At 45.8% G+C, this 14,244-nt stretch overlaps 2 long non-coding RNA genes across 2 annotated transcripts in view; one reads left to right on the forward strand and one right to left on the reverse strand.

Annotated features, from left to right (window-relative positions):
• Positions 1-1,716, reverse strand: part of LOC144827055 (uncharacterized) — a 732,152-nt gene extending 730,436 nt beyond the window's left edge. Inside the window, exon 1 of the long non-coding RNA XR_013610001.1 lies at positions 1,563-1,716. This is a non-coding gene — a long non-coding RNA (uncharacterized LOC144827055). The remainder of the gene's footprint in view (positions 1-1,562) is intronic.
• Positions 1-14,244, forward strand: part of LOC144827056 (uncharacterized) — a 159,106-nt gene that overhangs the window by 89,120 nt on the left and 55,742 nt on the right. Inside the window, exon 3 of the long non-coding RNA XR_013610002.1 lies at positions 11,634-11,814. This is a non-coding gene — a long non-coding RNA (uncharacterized LOC144827056). The remainder of the gene's footprint in view (positions 1-11,633; positions 11,815-14,244) is intronic.

Raw genomic sequence — 14,244 nt, forward strand, 5'->3', positions numbered from 1 at the left:
CAGTGCCAGTGTTAACAATGTAGTGCCGGTGCCGAGCACCACAAACCACTGGCACAAATGAAGCACTGGACTCACGTAAGAACATGCTGCATGGCCTTATATGATGGACATTAATGTGGTGTGCGCAGTCTGGTGCATGTCAGGCAAGCCATAAACAATACATTTATTCATGTTTTTAAAAAATAAACAAATAGCGAATTTGTTTTATGTATTGTACACATTACACATTTAATACTTGTGGAGAGTTGGGCCAATGTTGCTGTCCGCCACTTCTTCAATGAATTTTATGCAGTTTGCTATCGAAAAGAGATACGAGCTTCCTCTGCAAATGATTGCTTGAGCAGCAGCCTAGTTTGTATTCTTGTTCATTTATTGGGAACGAAGGAACAGTTGAACTTTTCGAATACATTTTAGCTCAAATGTATAGGTGTGCTTATTCCAATCTCTAGAATATTGTGGGTGACATGCAATGCTGTGTAGCATTCATGGCGAAGAGTGGACAGAGAACTAGTTCAATGCACTAGTGAAGTGTGGAAACTGGACAATTCTATTGTGTGTACAAACATGAGCAACCACAACTTTGCTGTCAGTTACCTCAAGCCTTATGACTGGCTGGAGTGGAGCTGTCCCTGATATGGGGAGAATTATAAAGATATTCCTTGAGTTATTTAAGTTCTATTTACGTACACACGCAGTATGTCTCCCGAGCAGAAGAAGGGGATGTTGCTACATTCTCCGGGTCCACAGGGATTTAAGTTGTACAATTAACTGGCTGAGGTAATTACTGCGGGTGGTGTTGTTGTTTTAAATTCTGCTATATTAGATCATTATCGTGTACTGAAAGTCTGCATTGGCTTTACCAGATACCATTTTTTCCAAAGGAAACATGGTAACTGAATGTAAATTCAACACCTTGCATGGACAACTTAATTAGGGACCAAGCAGCCATGCACACACATAATCCTGTTTTGCAGGAACTCTTACAGGTAAATGGTCATTATGCCTTAGAGGATGCATTGACGCTCACATATAAGGAGTAAAGTTCAGGAAGGTGTGCTAGTGCCTTTAAACATGATGTCAAAGTTGGCGATAATAGCGATTCCCTAATCGTGATTGCGACTCTGTAGCCTAATCGTGATTGCTACTCTGTAGGAATTGCTATTAGGGAATCACTATTGTTTTACATACCATTTCGGCTTCCTTAAATAGCGATCACCTAAAATTCTCTATTTAGGGAATGCAAGATGAATTTTTAGGTCGAAGCACGACCTGCTTCTATTGCTACCCGTTTCTGGGAATGTGGACAGGAAAGGGTGCACGAGCGCAGAGTAGCTCAGTTTTCACCTCGTGAGCGCGCACAGAGCCGTGCCCCTCTCCTGTCCACATTCCCTTGCGCAAACACTCTACACTCACGCATGCGCACATACACAGGCATACACAGGCACACACACACTGCATACACACACGCAAACACACACGCAAGCCCACGCGCGCACACACAGACACTCGCACAGACACATTCGAACACACGCGCGACCCACAGCCCCACCCTCACCACTTACCGGGCTCTTTCGGCGTGTTCAGTGTGTCATCTACGGCAGCGCTGGTACCAGGGGGCAGGACTTCACTTCCGGGGCTCCCTCCAGCACCTGGGAGCCCCGGGATGCGGAGAGGCCATCAGTCGGCCGGCTCCACTTCTTCCTCGGCGGCGGCGGCTGTGGCGGCGGGCGGGACTTCCTGCCGGATTGCAGGCCCCGCCCCCGTCTCAGGCAAAAGTGCCTGACTTCCGTTTTTTTTTATTGGCTATGAGTGTTCAAACTGAAACGGACATGAGACTCATCTAACCTTAAGTAAGCACGTACAATATTGTATGAAATCGGTGTGTGGAGCTGAGAGCAGCAGAGAAGGCCGGGCCCTCCCTGCGAGGAGCGTGTGAGCCCGGGGACGTAAAACAGACATGTCAGGCTGCGAGGTGATTAACGTCGCTTTGGCGAAAATGCAAGGTGAGGCTGCGCAAGAGCGAGGACACGGGCGGGCTGCAGGCGCAGTTGTTTTGGCCAGTGCTTATTTATGGAAGGGTTGCTATACTATGCTGCTCAGCGCTGGGTTGGGGGCTCTATGACCCGGCCTCATGTTGAGCAGTGGTGTGTGTTTGTTTTTTGACCTGGGCGCTTGATTTGGAAATGCTGTTGTTTTGGCCATAGCTGCCAAAAGGGATAAGGAACTCGTCAGAACGTCCTTTTGATCGTCAACTTCAGTTTTGCCACATTTTTCCTGTTGAAATTTTTTTCGCGACTGTTTAGGGGCCATGTATTTTTCGCCTAGTATGCTAGGTCTTGAATATGCGTTTCTGTTAGAATTCTTCCAAGCCTGCATTGTTTGTTTATGTTTACATCGGTAGGGTAATAGTGGGTGCAGTAGTGGCAACCGATGAAGTGCTTTCAAGAACATCTGGAGCAGGATTCGGTGTATTTTACTAGCGATTTAGCACATTTGCACTGATGACTAGGCATTTTTGCACGAGGGAACGACAAAGTATCGACTGAAAATTAGATTCTGAACTAGCCCTGTCAGTGGAGATGCTGATGGGCGATGGCCGGTCACTAATGCAAAGTTGCAGAGTCTGCGTGCGTGCAGTAATCCGGTATCTGCAGAGATTAAGGGCCGCACATTTACAGGGGTTTAGCTTTAGGGGGGTGTTACATCCCACCAAGAAATGTTGTTTCAGAGAAATAATTGGGTACAGGTGCTTTCAGTCGGTTATGGTGAGAATATCAGTTTGATTTCAGCAGGAATTTTTGCATACACATAAACATACACATACACATGCACTCTGCTTTGAAAATCCTCTAAAATATTGGTTATTTTACAAAATATTGCATTTTCTCTCTTAGTACTCCTACAAGTACTCATTCCTCTCCCTTTCCACTGCCCTAAAATCGGAAGCCCCCTCCCCCCAATCTTATTGACCATGCTACGTCCCTGTCCATTTAGAAACAATGTGGGATACTGGGGAGGTTGTTCACTTCTTTAGGGCCAAGACTCCAGAGTTCGTGTCGTGTGTGCTTTGTAAAATGCTTTTTCCTTCCCTACTTCATCAACCGACAAAATTGGGATCTGTTTAAATGTGACTGAGCACCACTTTCAAGACTTACCTCCAAGTCGGGTGTGTATGGTCATGTAGATTGCTTAAGTTTGCATTTCCGAAGTGGGGTCGCCCCTGGATACCCAGCAATGTACTAGGACCAATCAAATGTTTCCTTTGCGGAATAAGTATTCTGTCTTAGCCACGGACATATTTTAGTTGTTGTTTATTATTGAATGCTTGTGTTGTGATATTGTCCTTCCCTATTCGTGCAGTGATTGGCCGTGAATGCACAACTGCAAGGGGATGGCTGGCACTGTGATGCGTTGCAGTGGGGAATATGTCAGTGTCTAACGCAAACTCTCCTCTTTTTTCACCGTTCTTGTATTGTGAAATGTAATAAATAATAACTTATTTCGCATGTCTTGCAGCTTCGGAGCACTGCACATATCAGTAAGTTTGATTGTTTAACTCAGTGGCACTTTTTATTAACCTAGTAAGAATGAGCGGCTGAATTGGCCCCGACAGTGTTCAAGATATAATTTTCAATTGCCAAAATATTTCTGAAGCAGGTGCACACGCATACACACTGAGGTATCTAACTGGGTTATGAAGGAACGAGTGAAATTGAAACTGTTGATGAGATGAGCGCTTTTTATTTCAGTAAATTGTTAGGTCGAGCCTAGACAAAAGCAAATGCGAAGCATTTGCTGTCTGGATCGACAACTATAGTCAGCCATCTGGTGGAAATGTGAGACAGGGGCCGGGCACGAGCGTCGACTTCACCTCGTGGGCGTGCACGGCCAGCCCGGCGCCGTGCCCGTCCCCTGCCTCAGATTCCCCGCAAACACACACGCAGGCACGCACACAGACACACACACACAGGCAGGCAGGCAGGCACGCACACACACACACGCACGCACGCACCCACCTCCCCCACCACCACCACCACCACCACCACTCACGGGCTCACGCACACACACACACACGCGCGCACACACAGATGCACACAGACACACATATCCCCCCTCCACTCACCGTGCTCTTTTGTCGCGTCGCCTCGCTGCACTCCTTTTCTCCGGCGCATCTCCACACGCGGGGCACTTCTGTGGATTTTCACGCTACCGCGGGGCTCTCCCTCCATGATGGGAGCCCTGCATGAACAAGCAACGCCGGTCTCTTCCGGCCGCGTCACAGGCCCCGCCCATGTCACGGGCAAGGATGCCTGACTTCCTTTTTTTCTCGAGTCCAGTTCAGCTGCATCCCGGTCATGGTGTCAGCAGGACCTGTCTGACAGCTTTGCGTGCAAGAGTGGGCAACAGCTGTACTTAAGTATCCCGATCTGCTGGGGGCACAGTTTACATCCAGCAGTTACTTCAATGTGATGGAAGAAAAAAAACATCCGCGGATACGGCAGGCTGAGGAAAATGCAGGTCACATCCGGGGATACTTACAAGCGCTAGAAATGAAGCTAACAACTGTATCTTCATGTAACGGGGATTTCTGGGTTACTTCGAAATGTCGGCGATTGAGTTGAGTTCACATCCACAGCTGTTCTCCCGTCCCCGATCCGCCTCAGGAACTATAACCGGCTCAATGCTTTCGGTCGATACAACATTCTCGGTGTGCTTTCACCGGTCGTATTTTGCAAAGCAGCGCAGAGGTAACGGCACCGCCGAAACTAACACTGCAAATGCAGGCATAGATAGCCGCCAGACAGGGGTACGCATGCGCATCTCAGGGCGGAACGAGGCGAGCCGGGCGCTGCAGGATGACTTTTGGTGACTGTAGTCTCCGTCAGTGGAATCACTTTCTCTCTTCCACTCCAAACTTTCTCGCCCTCTACTTCGCTCTTTGTCTCTACCCCTCCTTACCTTTCCTATCGTTCTCTCGCTGTCTATGACACATTGTCTCTCACTCTAGCATTCCCTGCCTCACATTCCCTCGTCTTCCCTCCCCAATTTCGTGCGTTCTCTCTTTCCATCACTCTCTGATTGTCTCTGCCTCTCTAAACCTGTCCCTCAACCTATTTCCCTTTCAATCTCTCTCCACCCATCTCATTAACCCTATCTCTCTCTCTCTTGCCAATGGTCTCCCTCTCTTCTTCAGTTCAGACCATCGCGCTCTCTCTCTATCTCTCTCTCTCTCGCTATCATTTACCCTCCCCTTTGCCCGGCTCTGCGGACTGTTCCATAGTTCTCTAAAGCTCTTTTGTGTGAACCATTTCTCTGGATGTTTGCTGCTCTCACAACGGTTCCCTCCCTCGGCTTGCATGACGCCCCACTCACTCTTTTTCTCACAAGTCTTTTAGCTGGAGTGGTCATAATAGAAAAGAGTCCTTCTGGGGTGATGAAAGTGGGAATGTGGCATACAAGCAACACAGCAAGGCTTGATAACCAAGAGACCTATGAGGCAGGATGGGCAGTCGAAGATAGATAGCACCACCACATTATCACTCAACACCACCACAGCACCACTCAGCATCACTCAGCACCACCACAGCACCACTCAGCACCACCACAGCACCACCACAGCACCACTCAGCGCCACCACAGCACCACTCACCGCAACCACAGCACCACTCAGTGGAACCACAGCGCAACGACAGCAATACTCAGCGCCCCCACAGCATTACTCAGTGCAACCACAGCATTACTCAGCGCAACCACAGCATTACTCAGTGCAACCACAGCATTACTCAGTGCAACTACAGCATTACTCAGTGCAACCACAGCATTACTCAGTGTGCAACCAAAGCATTACTCAGTGCAACCAAAGCATTACTCAGTGCAACCACAGCATTACTCAGTGCAACCACAGCGTTACTCAGTGGAACGATAGCATCACTCAGCGCAACCACAGCATCACTCAGCACTACCACAGCATCACTGGTTCAAATATGTTCTCTCAATGTTTCAAGCTTTATTACAAATGTCACAATTTTTTTTTTATATTTCACTTCTGTTCTTGGATTTTCGTCACAATGAAATACACTGAACATAATCTTCACAAAAGTTATTTACAAAACTTTAAGCTATTGCCATTATAAATTACAATCACTTTTATTTAAGTATTAATTATTTAAGAAAATTAAAAGCCATTGTTATTTGTAATATCAATACATCTAAGTCACGTAAATACAAAACATGTTGCATTACAAATGCTATAGGTGTAACATTTGCGAAAGTTATAACTATTGGCATTGTAAAAGACAAAGCTATTAATTTAGCTATTTTCAAAAACAACACATAAATACAAAAAATTGTCATTTACAAAACCAATAGCTCAAACTTTCCTAATGCGAGACCTATTGCATTGCAAATGCTTGTTGATACATGTGGCCCTTAGCCTTTTGAAATATGTAATTTTGCAGTGATTACACATTTTACTCTTAGCAATCTCATGCTGTATTCTGCAAGTGTTTTGGATGGTGTTAGTATTATTTTATGTGAGGGTTGAACTCGAGATCATTTTATGCTATTTTAGTAGATCTGGCTCTGAGTGAAAACGTTTGGGTGTTTGCATTGCAGTCACTCTGTTCCGCTCCCTTTGCATACATAATGGGGGGTGTTTGCATCTTCTGATGCAAAGCCATTTTGTTTTGCACCTGCATCAACATTTCAGTACAAAGCATATTTCGAGGCTGTTTTTGAGGCATCACAAAATGCCACATCTTGCTGCATGTGCAGCTATACTGAAGAATAGTAAATCTAGGACCTAGTAGACTCTAAAATATGCCATTTACTTTGCATGCCAAGGAAATGTTATTCACCACAAAAAACACAAGAAAACTGTGGACTAGGGAAAACTGGAATTATAAATAAAACTGAGATCATATTGCAGGACTGCTAGAGGGCATTGGAGCCAGTTTGGCATATCACCTCCCTCACCAAGGAGTGACACCTTCCGTCCTTGTCAAGCAACAGGAGGTGGAAGAGCAGTGAAGGCATGCTTGGGGTTACACGTGTATTTGAAGGCATGGATGGGGTTCACATGTATTTATGTATACAACAAACCACCCTAGCAGAGCGACAGCGCGTTACTTTTAACCCCTTCGATGCTGGCCCGTTTCCGCCGCTGTGCGGTAAACAAACGAACAGGGCGGGGCCGTGACGATCCCCAGCCATCATCCGCACACGAGCGCCGCGGAGCGTGACGGCTGGGGTTCATCACCAGCATGGAAGGGGTTAAATGATTAAGCAAGTGGTTGGAACATATCTTTTTAACATAGCACGTGGACAAAAGTCTAAAAGCTATTAATTACTAGGAGAGGCAATGAGGATATTGCATGACAATGATATAAATAAGGTAAGAAATATAGTAGGTAAGTAGAATTTAAATGTATGACATTCAGGGCCGGCCTTAGGCATGTGCAAGCTGTGCACCTGCACAGGGCCGCCAAACCCCAGGGGCTGCCACGAGGAATCGGATACAATACATATTCGTGGGCGTGGGGGCCCCTGGCAGGGATTTGGCGGCCTCCGGCTTCCACTAACTTGCAAACACCCTGACCCCCCTTCACCCACTCCAGTCCTCCCTTCACCCCCGCCGGCCGCCTGTGTCCCAGCAAACAGTTAACAGCAGTGCGCAGCTCTCTGAGAGCCGGCGCTACAATGTATCGGAGTATGGGTACTTCCGCGTCACATCCGGCCGCCAGGAACTGACAGGAAGTTTTGAGCAGTCTGTTGTCCAGCTTTGCTGCTTAGCTATGTTTGAATCATGCCGAGGCGAGCCCGCAGCGACGTCACATTCTGGTAGTGCTGCTGGAGCTGGAGTTCCCTCCTGGTTGTGGAAAATCATGGCAGTGCTGCTCATACCACCGCCTGCCTTCAGTGAATTAAAGATCCTAATTCTGATCATGACCGTTCCCTCCACTCAGCCACCCCCGTGAAGTGAGAGGGAGTTACTGTGCAGGCCAGGACTGGAGTCTGAGGAAGCAGGCAGGACTCGGAATCTGTAGTAAGTCGGATAAATACTGGGTTACCTACAGCTGTTTTTTTAAAATTTAGTTCAGGCCGCATCTGATGTTACCTACACTATGTGTTTTTGTGATCGACGCCTGTGCAATCTAAGAAGTGCGGGGTGGCTACAATTCAATGAAACTCATGGCAGCGCTGCTCGACCAGCAGCTCAGCTAAGACCCCTGCACAGACCGGGGCAGCCACTGGAGTTGCTGAGCCACCCATCATGCCCAGGCCGGGGTTTGCTGCTGCGGGAGTCATTAGGCAAGGTGCGGCCCGTGCCGTATGAAGAATCGTGTCAGCAAAGTTTTTGTAAGAAGTGCCTCGAGATGCATCTATATGCTGCAAATTGCTTTATTAATGATGCGCCGCGGTGCTGCTTGTGCTAATATGATTGAGCTTGGATATTAACTACAGGCACCAATAGAGCAGGTCTAGGAACAACTAGGCCGGTTTAAACTTGATGAATTGCCGAGTAGGGGCGGCACCGTAAGAGGGACCGTTCGCCATCTGCCTCCAGAATGCAGCAGTCTGTATTGAGCAGGAGTTACTGAGGTCAGACAGCAGCAGAGAAGGTATTGAGCAGCTCGTTTTCTGAGTTTTCATGGAGTGCATGTTTCATCTTTGGGCCGAATTTAACTGCATCTTTATTTTTCTTGTTTTTGTTCATGTGCGCAGGCCTGCTTGGCAATACCCTTGATAGTTAATTTTTTTTTCTTGTGCCACAGCCCTGGTTTTCTTCTAAGTTGCCCCCTGTCTGCCCTGTTAGAGCTGAGAACTGACTGTACATCACATAGCAGTCTGTCTTCTCACTGACTGTCAGCTGTGTTAGTAGTGGCTGGCACCTGGGTCAGGTGATTGTGAGAGCCACTGTGGTGCTTGCCAACGTACCTTCTCAGTGCGCCAAGCATCACCGAGTCAGCAGAGCTTGTAGTGTAGCTCTGTGTGACAAACTGCGAGTGGGGTGATGGTGCCACCAGGTAGTGGGCGGCATGCAGGACCAGGGCACACTGCTCAGTAATACAGCTCGTTGATTATGATGTGACTTGTCTTAGAGGTCCTTGTTGCTCAAATGGGTGTAATTTCTGTTTTGTAAATATTTTTCTTGTTTTCATTGCTAGATTTTTCTCGTGAGAAAGTGTCACTCATATTTCTTGAAATGTCACTCATAATTACAATGAATTTAAGAAAATGTCACACGTAGCAATCTGAAACCTTGGCAGCTATGAACTACATGCTGCCCGAGTTAGCACAAGGGTTTTTATTGTCATTTCCAATAGATGCTCATGCTCAGAGGAAAGGCTCTGTTCCACCACTCCGACCCCAGACAATAGTGTCACCGGCTGCCCACACCGTCTCACTCCACAGTCGGACTGCAGGCAGTTCTAAATGGCACAAAGTGGTAATTGTGCACAGAGAGAGTCGTGCACTGATTAATCTGCTAGACACGGGGCTGTGGTAAATAAGCTCCAGGAAACGTTGTTGAAGAAAAGTATCTTCTTTAATCTTGTAAGTACAACACCCACAGGTTTGTGCTGCCGCTCGACTCCAGGACTCCGGGCAACTGACTAACATTGCTCAGAGTACTAGAACCGAACGGAGCCATGGAACACTTATCAAATGAAAACATGAGGGAATCCCTCGTGCTGCATGCAGCACGAGGGACGACATATATTACAGGGGCCCGCCATATGAAAAGCAAAACTCCAGCCACACTCGTGCACCAAGAATTGACAAGCACGCACCACGCCCCCAAGTGCAGTGGTGAGAGCACGCACTGTCAGTAGTGCACTCGTGGTGCACATGCGATAAGGAGCCAAATGCCTTGATCTCCTTAAGAGTTAATGTTAAAGTTGTTTCTCATTAACCGGAGGTATTTACTTCTGAAACACCATTTCCAAGTAAAACATTTCTCAGCCCACTAATAATTCTCCAGAATCCTTTCCACAGTGTGGCTATTTAGGTCACAAGAACATTGTAGAAAAGTGTACACACAGGGTCAGTTTAAAGCCCCCCACCATCACCGAACTTTTCCCTTTCCCCACAAGCGGGGCATTGCGCTCTTCCGACACTGTCACCCCACCGGAGCCACAAATAAAGCGTGCCCCAGGCGCTCCTCGCTAGGCTCCCTTCTCCTTGTCATGAATGCTCATGGCTTCTAAATGTAACAATATGAAGGCACCGTACCTAATGGCGGAATTAAGGGCAAGCGCGCCGCAACATGTGACAAGCACTGTCAAAGCCAATAGGTCTCTCCTATACTAGAGCTATTGGGTTTGCCACTGTGTTTTAGCCATGTTGTACACCACTGTGGCTGCTGTTCAGCATGGCTAAAAGTTAGTGGTGTGGAAAGTCCTAGAATGAAGTGGTGGGAGTAGAATGTCGTTGACTAGGTTTGTTGTCGTAGAGTGGAGTAGCAGAAGTGGAGTTCAGTGGTTCATAGGCAGAGTCTGTCATACAGTGCAGTGTCTAAGAGTGAAGTGGCATAGAGTGGAGTGGAGTGGAGTGTGATGGAATAGGGTGGAGTGGGTTGGAGTGGATTGAGGGGGATTGGATTGGGGTAGAGTGGGTTGGATTGAGTGGGGTGGCAGGGGCAGCCTTAGGCATGTGCAACCTGTGCACCTGCACAGGGCCACCAAACCCCAGGGGCAACAATGCCAATATATATCCTTAATATAATATATATTTGCATGGCGGCCCCTGGCAGGGATTTGGCGGACTCCGGCTCTGTTCCACCCTGACCCCCCCTCTTCACTGGCCTCTGCGCTCCGCCCCACCCAGACCCCCTCTTCCAGGGCCCCCTACCTACGCTCCCCACCATGAGCCTAGAACCGCCCCTGTGACATTAATAAGAGACCTAGGGCAGAATTTTCAAGACTTTGCCGCAAAGTGAAGGAAAGTGGCACAAAGACTTGGTAAACTATTTAATTTCCAGCACAAATCCTCAATGGATGGTTGCTTTTAAGGTAGAACTGATACCTCTCTGTGTTGTTCTACTGTACTATGGGTCCTGGGCGGCATTCTTTGTGTGGTACTTTGTCATTCCCATTTTGTCACCCATGGATTTTGATGCAAAGCCAGATCTACAAAGATTGTGAGTAAGTAGGAGAAATATATATTGTTCGTATTATTTCAGCCATTCTGTTTAAGCTGTACAGCTCACATCAAATGTGTGAAATGTATTTAAGTTTGCCTAGGCATAGGATTTTGTTCTGAAAGGGTGTACTTCCTGTACTAAACCTATGCTAGATTCCATGCACACACATTTGCACATCAGAGGAGAGCATCAGGAGGCCATATTTAGTAAAACACGCTCTCCGCTGCTTTTTTCTACGAACACAACTCAGTGTAGCAACTTTGGTTGCTTCTCTGCATTGCTCCATTGTTAAATAAATCTATACACTACAGGTTACAAACACTTTCAGCATTGTGTGAGAAGTAATAGTAAGAGTCACAACGATGAGTAGAAAATGAAATTAATCAGGTGAGAAGGCACATTTAACAACACTTACTAACTCCGGCTATGGAACAGGGACAGTGAAACAATGGTTATCTTCCTAAAAAACTTTATTTTTTTTATTTTACAGGAATGTTGGATGTCCGCAAGAGTTGCTCGCCTAGCTGTAAAGAACAAAATATCCCTGGTCTTTCGGTTCTATGTTGCAAAGACAACTTTTGTAACATCGCGCCTTCGAGTGGGCACACGAAGCTGTTTCGCTAAACAATGAGGACTTGTCGTTATGCACCCCTCGTAGCAGAGCATAAGCGGTAAGGAGGGCGCGGCAGTCTCTTCTCTCCTCTGCACTTTCAGGGGCCTTTTCACAGAGGTAAATCACATGTAAATGTATTCCTGCACCTTGGACACACAGAGCTAAAATCATGATGGAAGTGGCTAAACGAATTTTATGAACTGCATGGGTACAGATGTATAACTAGTTACAATTCACAAAGCTTTCCAGACGTATGCACACAATGCTGCAATAGTCACATGATTTGAAAAATACTCCCAACAATGTTTTGAAATATTTTTTGACAATACCAAGGAAAATGTTAGATATGATGATTGCCTTTGTCCAATGGCACATACATTGATTTTTTCAATTGTTTTTCCTCCACCCGGATCCTCCTTCCCTGACCAGATTTGGGGGGTTCCTTTTCGCTTCCCACCCAGGAAAGATAATGGGCCTGATTAACAATGGTAAACTTAAGTGTGAGTACTACTTTTTGGCATTCACAAAGATATTTACTACAAGTAGCTTTACTGCTATAACTTTACTACTAGTAAGTTTACTCTTAGTAACGCTGCTAGTACTAACTTAACTTTGTGAATACCAAAAAACTGCAGCGGTGTATGCACTAAGGCACAGGAGTGTCACACTCACTCATGCCTACACAGCAAAATGAAAAAAACAACAGGAATAACATTATTTTATTACTGTTTTATTTTTTAGTGCAGGCACTCAGCCTGTGCCAATTGTGGGCGGGGCAGCACTGCTCGCTGACTGGCAGCAAGGGAAGAGGAATGTTGCATAACTAAAGTTTAAAGTATGCATGTCCCTTTGTGTGGGTGTCTTGCGACAGCCAGCCTGACATGCACAGTGCAGCTGTTTTACACATTTCAGGTGGAGCCCATCCAGGTTATATAGAAGTGTTGAGGCTGCCTGCTCCAAGCAATCCTGACTCTGCGTTCATACTAGTTAACAGCATAAGAGCAGCATCTGGATTGGTTAGGTGAGTTGGTTCAGAGTTGGTCACTTGGCATCGCTCCTCGACTTGGCTCTGTCCAACTTTCCCAGGGTTTTAACCCCTTCATCAGATTCTCCACCTCTTTTTCCTTCCTTTCATTGATATTTGTATATGAAAAGGTCAAAATTATTGTCGAACTTGAAAAAAAGTACACATATTTTGTATTAAATATTGGCGTAAATTAATGTCATGTATTTTTTTTAAATGTTGAACAAAATAGAAAATGCTAAGGCATTATTACCTTAATTTTAAGTTAACTTTTTAATATACTTAAAAATATTACATTTAAATAATACCAAATGTATTTAAAAAACACCTACATTGAAAGGTTTATATGGATTTATCAGGCATTAAAAATTACAATTTGTTTCATATAGAATAATTTCAAAAAATGTGATCACTTTTTTAATTTAAAGTTAAATAATTTTATCATGGTATTATTTTTTTTCTTGGATATGTTTACATTTTTTGTCAAAACTCTTTTATTGGGTTTTACTTGTAGCAGGTGTCAACAATACAAACAATAGGGGTCGAGACCATATATTGTCAAGAAGCCATTGCAAGATACAGTGTAATTCAAAAAAGGGTGGGAATCCACTATCATGTCCTTGCTCATTAACATTGCTATTACAGATAAACACGGGGAACATCCTTTACAACGCAACTTTCACTCCGCACTACCATTATGATGCAGCTATTACAACGCAAGTCGTTACAACGACTTGCGCTGGAGGGCGCTGTAGGATAGGGAATAGGTACATTTTCTATCCAACACCTTCCCTACTATCCACGGGGACTGGAGTTGGAATAGAAAATTAAACTATTCCACTATCCAGCGCCCCCCAACACAAGTCGTTGTAACGAATTGCGTTGTAAAAACTGAGTTGTAATGGCATGCGGAGTAAAAGTATTCGTTGTGATGTCATACATCCGATAAACACATCTAACAATGTAGTTCTACCAGAATCTAATTCTACCTACTTCCCACCCACCACCACCCTATATTGGTAGAAACGAGAACCCCCCACTTACACCTGTAAAATAAAATATATGGGGTAACCAAATGGAGCTTTATGTTGACTGTAAATGAAGAGCAACCTGGAGTGTGCTTCAAATGAATGGTAGCCAAGATTTAGAACTGGAAGAAATGGAACACCTGTACCCACGTGGGGCAGGCCGCCAGTGACAGACCTCTATATCGGTAGGGCAATAATGGTCCCAAGAGAATTCAACGTTTTTTAAATCATCCCTAAAGATGTTTGCCAGTCTTTCCATGGTGAGAGCCTGCCATAAATGTATAGGCCTATGTGTCAGAGTTGGGGCATCTTTCTTCTTCCAGGCCGCTGCCACTGGCAATATTGCTGCCCGCAGACACATCCACATAATGGCACGGCCCCCCTTACTTTGGCATTGCAGACTATGGTCACATAAATCTAATATTGTAAAGCACGG

Source organism: Lissotriton helveticus, chromosome 4_1, assembly GCF_964261635.1.
Source record: "Lissotriton helveticus chromosome 4_1, aLisHel1.1, whole genome shotgun sequence".
Lineage (NCBI taxonomy): Eukaryota > Metazoa > Chordata > Amphibia > Caudata > Salamandridae > Lissotriton > Lissotriton helveticus.